Genomic DNA, 12077 nt, shown 5'->3' with positions numbered 1-12077 from the left:
AGTATCTACATATAAATATAAATATAGTTAAGCGCGACGGTAAGAAGCTAAGCTTTTTTAACAAACCGCGCGTGTCACTATGGACAATCAAAAGGAACGAGCGCCGGAACCAAAGGTGCTGTTGTAAACAAACATCCCCTGAGGGAGATTATGAAATGCGTGCGTCGCCGCCCCTGTCAGTGTGAGGCAGGCGCCGCAAACAAAAAGGAAAAACCAACCCGGCTGAACGCCGGCGTGTTCCATACAGAACGCTTCAACAATGTAGCAACTCAGGGAGCCCGGCGTTCTAAAGCGAACGCGGCGCCCAACACTTTCACAAATTCAGAACGTATTAAAAAAAGCAAACTCAATTTCAATGTCACAGTGCAAATACAGGTCAAAATTCTTTCAAATAACACAAAGTAACAGTCTGAACTCCAACTGTCATACACTAAGGCAAGAACTAGGAGGAGTGACTTAGCTGTGGCGTCAGCGGCAAAGAAAGAGGAATTGGTGTTAGAGAAAGGGACATTTATGGAACTGGCTCTATGCCCATTGGCTACACTGGGGGCATGACCTGTCCTCCATTTTGGATTGTGATGTTTTATATTGCATTGTTGGAACTGGAATGAGTATTTTGTTCAAAAAGTTTTATACAAAGTTTTTTCTTCTTTGCTGCTGTGATGTCAGAGTAAAGATTGTGATGCATAATAGGAGCCTCCTGTCTTGCCATAGAATCACTTCCGGCCACGTTCTCCATACAGGAAGTGATTCATCAAATTTGCTGGCCAGGGAACAGGCTTTTTCAGAAGGAATCCGTGCACAATTACTATGATTTACTTGCAAAGTACCACATACAAGCTAACAATGACAGGGAACACACAAATGCAGTGGCGGCAGGGCCATTGGGCAGAACGGGATGTAGCTTCCCCCCCCCCCCCCCACGGACAATACATAGTGCAGGTGGCTGCACCATTAACAAAGGTCTGGCAATTACTAACGTAAAACCTTTTATTGTTAGAAACTGCATTCTTATGTATACCTTTTAGGCAATTGAAATCTGGGTGTGGTATGCTTGCATGTCGGGAGTGATTGGTAAGAGGCTGGGGCAGGAGACAGCTCATTCTCACAACAGTTCTGAAGTGTCTGCTTTGAGACGTAAGGAAAGAGTAAACTGCTTGTCACAGTGAAGCTGCACTAGAATAGTCGCTGGCGTTTGTCCATACGGGCTCCAGCAAAAATTCAGTGTACAGGCCGGCCTTTATTGGCATGGCTAGCTCACACGGGCAAATGACAGAGCCTTCAACCACTTCCCTTCCATATCTGCAGCCGATTCCAGTGTTGATCGCACGTCCAGTTCAATTGTAATTGCAGCTGGCCGTATTGTGCACCCCATGATCCCTCCACCAGGTGATCTTTGATCTTTTCTCAGGTAGATGATGGACATAAGCCCATTTATATGGGCAGAGATGAAAGACTCTATGATTTTGCTTAGACTTTCATCTCTATCTATTGGGTTTGCTGTGCTGTTGGACTTGAGAGTAGGGGTCTGCAACCTTTCTCTCTCCAAATGTTTTGGACTGCAGCTCCCATCAACCTCAGCCAGTATATCCCAGTGCGGTGTCAAGCCTGTCTGGTAGAGACATCGGAACAGTTTGGCCATTGACTACGGCAAGGATTATTCTCTAAATTGCCCTCTATTTATTACGTTTTATTTTAGTCCAAGAAGATCAGTTATGTGCAGTGTTATCCAGATAATTGATTACACACTATGGGGCTCATTATGCGTTCCCCGGTCTGGAGAAAACGCTGGAAAAGAAGCAGGTAATTCCAGCACCAGCATTTTTTCCAGACCAGGGAAACACAAGTTTGCACGTAGGGACATTAAACTACCGGCAGGCCTGTCCTGCCAAGAATTGAAGCCCCTACTGGCAAATATATGCCGGAATTACTGGCACCGGTACTACCGGTGTAGGTAATTCCAGCAATCCTATCCCATGGAATGAAAACTTACCGGCGTCTCCGCCACCCTGTAATATTACGGTAATACCTGGATATCGGTCAGCGCAGATGGTATGGGCAGTTTCCGCCAGAATTACCGGCGGAATACCGAGAAGCTTGTAATGTGCCCCTGTATAATGAATAATGTGCACAAGAGAAATACGTATGTGTGCGCCACCGAAGAAACATCGCAGAAACCAAGCAAAGTATAAGAAGAGAAAGATGAGAAATTGCACAGAAAATAAATGTCCCTGCTCAACATGTTGCGTATGGCCTCCAAAAGTGAAAATTGCAGAGGCGCACGGCATTAATGTGGGGAAATGGAGAAACAACTAAGCATACATCTTGCAAAAATGTTTATCATCAAACAGCCTAGTAACTGAAAAAAGATAAAAGACTCAAAGTAGTATAATTCTAATTAGCCAGCATCAAAAGCGAAGTAACCTAAGTGTTTGGAACAAATGGTATGCAGTGATTATATCGAATACAAAACAACTAATTGCAAAATAACACATTTTGAAACAAACTAAAAATACGGTTGTGAGAGGGAATAGTGGTTTTGGGGGTGGGGAAAAAAGGATTAACAACAGGAGGGGTTCTAAAGGGGAGAACCACCCAAAAACAACGAAAAATGAATTTGTTATTTTGGAATTAGTTATTTTGTATTCGTTATTCTTTCATTAGTTATTATTTCATTAGTTATAATTGCATGTAACCGAACCAATTGTACCAGAGGTAATGGCCTGAGGTCTATGGCAGCATTCTCTTACGTACTGCAGACATGTTTTACAGAGCAAACAGGACCACACATGGCTGCTTGTCACTAGAGTTTGATACCATACAGTTTGAACCATGCAATTTAAGGAAGGGAAAACGAATAGTGCTCATACAGTTGCAGACCTCAGGAAGCCAGAAAAACAGCAGGTACTTCTCAGAGTTACACCACCATCCTCTATGCGAGGAGGGATTGTACTTGTCAAAATGGCTCTCACAAAACAGCAGAGATGCCGACAAGTTGTTTCTGCAGTTTTACCCAAGGCAGCGCAGAAATGAAAAGCAGCCTCTCAATTATGGAATCATACCTAATAGGGGTTTAACAAAACACTTGTCTACAATGCCTGCTTTTCCAAGGTTGCTCATCATTTCAGTTCTTATATGTATATTAGGTAGAAATGCAAAAATACTTCAGAATAAAGATTACCTTTAATGAAAATCATTTACTTTGATAGCACTTTCGTGAAAGCAGCATACATAGAACATATTTACATCAAATTATCACCCAACCAAAGTTGGCTCTTATTTATCAACCTCAGGAGGATGACAGGCTGAGCTGACCATGCCGGGATTCCAAACTGGCCCTGCACATCGCTGCAGCTATCGCTCAACCTGCTAAGCTGTCTAACCTTTATAAGTGATAACCGTTAAAACAGTATGGGCCTCCAAACTCGGGTCCGGGTCCGTGGTCCCTGAATCGGGAAATACCGGGCCATTCCGACTTCTAGAGGGCCTGGTATTTCCCCATTCAGGGAACCCGGACCCGGACCATCCCCATTCCCATTTGAGCCCCCATAGGGCTCAATAGGAATGGGGAGCATACTAACAACGGGCCCGTTGTTAGCATGCTGGTTCCCTCGCGGGACTCGCAAAGGACGTCTGGTCTGACCAGACGTCCAGAGCGGGTCCTGCGAGGGGACCTCGTAATGAGGCAGTACAGGGTTAACAGCGCCGCACCTTTACCAGCGCCGTTAACCCCTTACCGTCTCACTTGTAATGAGGCCCTATGACTCTTTATGCAGTCTAAATCCATTACAGTCTCAATATATGGTCCGATCCTAATCTGAGTTGTTTAGATAGCTATTTACAGTTGACATTTTTATTTTCCTACTACATCTAAAATAAATGCAACACAAACTGTTCAGCTTGAATTGTTTATCAACCTTAAAAACGGTAAAAAAACTCTAACAAAAATGTTACAACTAGATCAACATTGTTTCCTTAACAATTAAATACTAGATCAATCCAGAAAAAATGTGTGGCTGGATATTAGTGAAACAGGATTACTTTTAATGAGAAACAACTTGTTAAAAATCCAAAATAAATCCTCCAACCTAAATCAAGAAAATCTTCTCTTGTAAACAATCCAAAATAAATCCTAAATAAATGCTCAAAACCTGATTACAAGCAAAAAGTAATCCAAAAACAATCAAAAAAGTGGATTTCTTTTATGCTAGGGCCTAGTGACATAGTGGGCCTCTACCAACAACAACTGGCTTAGTGGTCCTCTGGTAACCCTGAATTCTCGGTGACCTATTGGGTCTCTACCAATATCCCCGATTGCCTAATGGTCTTCTACTGGGCCTGAATTACCCAGTGGGCTAGTGAAAGCACCTTCCTCTTCCTTTCCAAACCCTAGTTATCCTTATGGGGCCTGAAGGGCCATCCAAGGAGCAGGGCCGACCTGCAGCGGTGGATCTCGCCTCCCTACAGACCCGGCCTTGCTCAGATCTTCTTTCCCATTGCGGCAAGACTAGATGTTGTCCTTACTGACGTGCCGTACAGTCTCCTCCTGCACCTGACTCACAGGGGAAATAGAAACACAAAGAAAACCAGAATGCCACCCTAACAGCTGAACAGCCGGAGCGACAAGCTCATTATGGGGGGACATCATTGTGCTGACGTCCTACACACAGGAAGCTGTGGAGAGTGGCGACCTTTCAAATGACGTCCCCACCCCCACAACACATAGACGTGTACATCTTAAATGTTCTCTGTAACTTTGATGTAAAACCTGAAATTAATATCTTAAGCGGCCGTGTAGGATTTCAGCTGCCATGAAAATGCCCTGGAACAACTCCATAAACAAATGGTAGTGACACCTTAAAAGTAACTTTCAGGAAATGCAGACAAGGGATAGATAGCTCAGCAAGTTAAACACTAGCTTCAGAGATGCCTTCAGATTAATATGTGCAGTCTACAGTCAAGGTTTCAAATCCCTAAGGGCTTGTTATGTTGTTATGACATTTATATAGCGCCAAAGCCCTAGGGAATCCAGGCGCTCACTCACAAGCAGAAAGAAGTACAGTGAAGATGGCTGATGTTTATGTGAACAGTGTCGTTTTCAAGGATTTTCTGAAAGTTAAATGATTTGTTTCTTCTCCAAGGGCTTGAGGCAGATCATTCCGTGCATATGCCGCAAGCACTGGGAAAGAACGTCCATTTCCACACACTCTCTTGGTCCTTGCCACTTTTAGAAGCTGGGCGGAAGTTGATCGAAGACTACTAGTGGGCTGGTATTTGGAAACTCTTTCCTTTAAATAGCTGGGTGCACGCCCATAAATGCACTTGATCAAGGTCAGGGAATTCAGTAACATTAAGCTGGAGATAATAACATGTTATTGCAAAGACTTTAGATGCCCGAGGACTCCAACTTGATGAGGCACTTCGCGTGTCTCCAATAGATTTCCAGCAATCGCCTTTTTGCACTCTGCTTTGCGTTCTTCGGTGTTGGGGAAGTGGCACGCTTTCGGAGTTAGCCATGCTTTACGATGTGGGCAAGAAGAAGAGGAAGGATCTATGTGATCACTGTGCCGCCGAAAATCCCGACAAAAGAAAATGCTGGCTACAAAAACGGCCAGGTGCCGTGATCACATCCATCACTTTTTCCAACATCCCCAGACCCGCTGCCCCATTATATATCGACTTGCCTTTCAGCTGCACATTTCTGCTAGGAAATTTGTGGGCTCCGATCGTTTACCCTTTTTATATATCGGAACCAGCAAAGATCTCCTACTGGAAATTGGTATGGGGCCTTCAATACCAACGTTTGTGTACAGAACAAAAACCAATTTAGACAGAAATTCCGGGGCCCTCTTCAGTACTATTTGAGAGACGGTGCGGTCCCGGTGATTCTTTGAGCGTGTTGATCTTAATCTCAATATCACCCTCACCAAAATAATGTTGTAGCTTTTCTTTGTACCAACTTCCTCACAGTGAGGTCACTCAGGATAGTCAAGGGTGCAGCTAATATTTTCAGTCTATACTTGTGCACCAATAATTCTAGTCACCTGCTTTGCTTTGATAGATTTAGTGCAACCTAGCAATTGCCACATCTTTCTTGGATCTTTTAGTCTTAGCCACTGCGATCAAATGCTGCCACTGGGTATTTTTACAGCAGCATTGCCACCATTTGACCCATCTCCTGTATTTGTTTTTATTGCCCGTATTACCGTATAAATGCCATGCGTGGTTAACTGTTCTTTTTTGATCTTGCGTACCGTCTTCCTCATTGTTCTTTTTGCATCTCTAATTTCTTTATCATAATATTGTCTATTATTCGTTCTGGACATATAGACATAGGTTCCCTTTTGCATCGCCAGCCCTGTCATATATGTTTGTTTGTTTTATTCACTTATAATGCGTACCAAACCCGAAGGTAACCGGGCGCAGCAGTAAAGAGTATGCAAAGCTTGAGTATGGTATCACTCATGGTATCAGTTATCCATGACTCAACCCCATCTGCAGTCTGTCCCTTTAAGTATTCGAACTTTCTCTCCGAGTTGGAGGCCATAAAATGACCCGCTTTTTTGATGTTCTTCTACATCCAACTTATCCTATTACCGCTCAGGTTTACTTCTAAGTCCCCCACTTGTATCAATTTGTCCTGAACTTCCCAGCCTTCTAGAGTTAATGCTAGTAAAATTCATTTTCTTTGGCCCATACTTTCCTGATGCAAGGTATCACAGGGTCATTGATGAAAAAACAATCCAATGTTGTAGTTTTTGTGTCACTTTGCCATGTTTGTTGTCCTTAGTGGTCACCCACTCACTCGGCCATTCCACATGTAGCATCCCCAATCGAGCAGAAAATCGAACCATAGGTTCCCTTTCTGGTTGACGATTTCATTTTAGATACACTATTAACAAAATCAGCCTTAGGTATTTCACTCTGGCAACAGAATTGTGCACTGAAATCCCCATCTCAATAACGATAGCCTTTTGGGGTTATAGGTTAAAGTTTTGAATCAAAAGGGTTGAATGTCAAAAGGGTCGAGTCAATTCGACCGAAAAAAAGGAACAAATCATTTTTTTGTATATTATTTTTTTTGGGGGGGGGTCCCCCACCCCAAACCCCTGTTTTTGGTGTTAAAACACCCTTTTTACCTATATAAATCCAAAAATAAATGATACATTAAAAAAAAAAATTCAATCCGTTTGTTTTCGGTCGAATGCACTCTCATCTTTGGCATTCGACCCTTTTGATTTCATTACTTTAACTGGACACCGCCTTTTGGTCCCACAGTGCGCAGGTGCCACTGATTATCTCTGAACCTGTTTCCATTATACTATCCATGTACTTGTTTCCCGGGAGGGGGGCTCCCGGGAGGGGGGGCTTCATAGATATTAATAATACTAGGCTTATTTCACTGTTTGGAAAGCTGGCTCTCACTGCCAATACCAATGTATTTTCACTGGAAGTGTTTATTCTTACAACCCTTATATGGTATTTTACCCCAATCACCAAACCCCCCTTTTTTGCCATTACTTGCAATATTTGGTATCATCTATATTGAGTGCAGAGGTCAGAAAGTTTTCCTGTAGGAGAAAAATGGCATTCTTCAAAAGCCCTCTAAGTGAGCCTTCTTCACTCATTAGATGACCAAAACCCTGGTATTCCAAGTGCAGACAGTCCAAGTACAGTTCTTAGATGGGGCCTTCTGTACATTGGATTCAATTCGCCATTTCAATACTCCCAATGCACTTGCCTGTAGTGTATCAGAGTTGTCCTTGTTTTCCACATGAGCACCTGCCACCATCCACACTCCAGTGGGTTTCCCATGTTTTGGGTCTGATTACTAATCGTGGGTACAGGGTCCACTGCTGCATCCAGCCGGTACCCTAATTCCTAAAATCTGCAGTGGTACCTTCGAACCTTGCCCACCGTTTTAGACGTGCTGCACTGCACTCCACTGAATTGATGGTTTAGGCATTTAATGGGTTCAATGTACTGAGAGAGCCCGATTCATGGAATATTTCCCTGGTTCAAAGTGAATTTGCACTGCTGAAAAATGATTTTCCACTGCCGACACAAGCCCTGATTCATGGGACCGTGTGCAAAGTGTATTTTTGTAGTGCAAAGCCTGGGCAAAGTCAGCACATAGTAATTTTTGCAGTACAAAATGACTTTGCCCGGACTATGCACTGCAAAAATACACTTTGCACAGTTCCATGAATCAGGGTTTGTGTCGTCAGTGCAGAGTCACTTTGAACCGGGCAAATATTCCATGAATCGGGGCCAAAGTCTTTAGTGTCCAGAATTCAAAGTGGTAGAATTAAACGTAATATGCTCATGAAGTCTGCTCGCTCTACTTATTTTTCCGGACCTTCTGCCCTCCGTTTTATCGTAAAAGCTGGTTGACCTTTGCTTAAATCCTCTTCTTCGACCGTGGATGGTTTATCCAACTTGTTTCCTTTTACCCCAGAAATAGCAGAGCCTATTTTCTCCTTTGTCGTAATTGGTACTGTAGGCATATCCTGCATTATTTCACCTGCCTGGGTATCTGGTCATTGCATTGAATGCAATAGCATCGAATGTCTTACCATCGAAAAAATTGCATCGAAAAAAATGCATTTAATACATATTATAATGGGTTTCAAAGGTTAAAAAAAGGGGGTTGAGGGGATCCCCCATTATATTAAAAATTTTAAAAAATGCATTCGATGCAATTTATTTTGATGCATTTTTTTTTATAATGAATGGTATGTCGATGTGTGGGATGTACTGATCCACTAGTCTCTGCCCTGTGACATCACAGTGTGCTGGTGGCACCAGAACCAGCAAAATGGCCGCAAAAAGCCCTATGTGAGATAAACCTATGAAAATTGCGCTGTGAAACCGGAAAAGATGGCTGCCAATCTACTTTGCCTGTGTCAGTGGTGGAACAGGAGACCACACTGCTGAAACCTGTCACTGGGCTGCCCACAGAGTGAAAATGGAAACTACATGAAAGGCAGTGTTTTCTTGCAAGTAAACCCAGAAGCACTCTGTAATCCCTGTTTCCTTGGTTGCTGAAAACACAAAGGGCCTCATTACAACTCAGGCGGTAAGGGGTTTACGCCGGCGTAAACAGCGCCGACCCTTACCGCCTGAGTACCAGGTCCCTTAGCGCCATGGCGGATTTAACACCTGCTTTTAGCAGGTGTTAAAATCCATGGCGCTAAGGGACCCTGGAGTTAATTACGCCACCGTAATTTACGGTGGCGTAATTAACGCCTTCCCCACTCCCATTATGCCCTATGGGGCAAAAATGGGAATGGGGAAGGGTAAATGGGGATTGGGGACTTACCGCCCCGCCAACCTCGGAATGGGGCGGTAAGTCCGCCAACCACCATGGCGTAAACATAGTTTACGCCATGGTGGTAAAGTCACGGCCCAGGCGGTAACTTACCGCCTGGGTCGTATTGAGGCCCAAAATAATGGTTCAAAACATCAGAAAATATCCAACATCCTTGCTGGGTGTTACCCATCACCTTATTTAAGGAATCCACATGAGCATACAATGTCCGGAAAAGCAGAATCTATCACCAGAATATCCACCTAAAAAAATGTGCTTTCCTGTGAAAATCGGTCAAAATATGGGCGCAGTACCACCGGCCACCTGTATGACAACTGTCATTTAATTCCATTAGAACAGGGGTGCACAACTGATTTGACAGAGGGCCGAAAGTACCTTACATGAGGACTATAGTGGGCCGAAAAGTAAATGTGGGCGGGGCGGTAGGGGGGCCGATAGGCGGGGTGTGGCAGGAGGCTTTTTAAACCCCCAATTTGTATTAAACACGTGGAAAAAGAATATGTTTTTGAGGGGTAACGATTTTTATTTGCATTTCAAACTTACATTTTGTACTACACATTTTCCATTGTTATAATTTATTTCTATTTAGTTATTGTATCTCGTCTGTTTAATTAACTTATATATATTTTATTTACCCTAGATTGGACATTCCGTTATTTTGGACTGCTATAGTTTGCTGTTTGGGTGTCCCAAGAGGAGTATGTCCTTTGTTGAGTCAGGTTTCCTCAAAAAGCAAAGGCTGTACATCTCCTAACTGTGCCTGTTTTAGCTTTATTATTGGGTTCACTCTTGGAGTGTAACACTATGCCCCATGTCTCCCACCCCCAACCAAACACTATGCCCCATGGCCGCCTCACCCCCAACCAAACACTATTCCCCATGGCTCCCTCGACCCCCAACCAAACACTATGCCCCATGGCCCCCACCCCTCAATCAAACACTATGCCCCATGGTCCCCTCAACCCCAACCAAACACTATGCACCATTGCTCGCTCAACCCCCAACCAAACACTATGCCCCATGGCCCCCACCCCTCAACCAAACACTATGCCCCATGACACCCTCACCCCCAACCAAACACTATACCCCATGGCACCCTCAACCAAACACTATGCCCCATGGCCCCCTCACCCCTAACCAAACACTATGCCCCATGGCCCCCACTCATCAACCAAACACTAAGCCCCATGGCATCCCCACCCCTCAACCAAACATTATGCCCCATGGCACCCTCAACCCCAACCAAACACTATGCCCCATGGCACCCTCACCCCCAACCAAACACTATGCCCCATGGCACCCTCAACCAAACACTATGCCCCATGGCCCCCTCACCCCAACCAAACACTATGCCCCATGGCTCCCTCAACCCCAACCAAAGACTATGCCCCATGGCACCCTCAACACCCAACCAAACACTATGCCCCATGGCCCCCACCCCCAACAAAACACTATGCCCCATAGCCACATCCCTTAACCAAACCCTATGCCCCATGGCACCCTCAACCCCAACCAAACACCATGCACCCATACACACACCCGAACCCCCCGCCCCCAACTCCGAACCCCCGACCCCCCAAATCTGCACACACAAACATGCACCCATACAGACCCGAACCCCCCAACCCCCAAATCAGCACACTCTCAAACAAGCACCCATACAGAACCGAACCCCCCACCCCCCAAATCAGCACACACAAACTAGCACCCATACAGACCCGAACACCCCACCCCCCAACTCCAAACCCCCACCCCCCAACTCAGCACACACACAAACATGCACCCATACACACCCGAACCCCCCACCCCCCAAATCAGCACACACTCTCAAGCATCCACCCATACAGACCCGAACCCCCACCCCCCCAACTGAGCACACACACAAACATGCACCCATACAGACCCGAAACCCCCACCCACCAACTGAGCACACACACAAACATGCACCCATACAGACCCGAACCCCCCACCCCCCAAATCAGCACACTCTCAAACAAGCACCCATACAGACCCAAACCCCCCACCGCCCAACTCAGCACACACACAAACATGCACCCATACAGACCCGAACCCCACCCCCCCAACTCAGCACACACACTCTCAAGCATGCACCGATACAGACCTGGCAGGAGAGGTGGGTGAGTGGGGTGAAGGGCAGGTGGATGTTCGGTGTTCGCGGGAAAGTGTCGGTGAAGGTGGATGCAGGGAGTTCAGAATGGAGGAGGGGGGAGGAGGTGATGCTGAATCGGTTGAGGATCGGTCATGTGGGGCTGAATGACTGTCTATTTCGAATAGGGAAGCGTGAATCAAGGGACTGTGCGGTGTGTGGGGTGCCTGAAACGGTGGGACATTTTTTGATTAGGTGTGAGAGACATGTTGCAGAGAGAGAATTGATGAGGGTTCGGTTGACTGCGTTGGGTGTGGCTGAGCTGAGTGAGAGGACTTTGCTGGGAGGTGATGGGGAGAGAGGCAGGAGGAGGAGTAGTGTGATGTTGGATTTTGTGAGGCAGACGGGGAGGTGGGAGGAGTTGTGAGCTTGGATGGAGTCAAGTGGTGATTCGTGGGAGCGGTGCACATCATCCTATAGGATGGGGTAGCGCCTGCGTGGGTCCGCCCACGCATCCAATAATTAAGAAGAAGAAGAAGATACAGACCCGAACCCCCCACCTCAGCACACACACAAACATGCACCCATACAGACCCGAACCCCCACTCCCCCAACTCAGCACACACACTCTCAAGCATG

This window comes from Ambystoma mexicanum, chromosome 6p (assembly GCF_040938575.1).
Source record: "Ambystoma mexicanum isolate Mex_15411 chromosome 6p, UKY_AmexF1_1, whole genome shotgun sequence".
In the NCBI taxonomy this organism is placed as follows: domain Eukaryota; kingdom Metazoa; phylum Chordata; class Amphibia; order Caudata; family Ambystomatidae; genus Ambystoma; species Ambystoma mexicanum.
The sequence above is the reverse complement of the archived record's forward strand: the minus strand, read 5'-3'. Positions refer to the sequence as shown.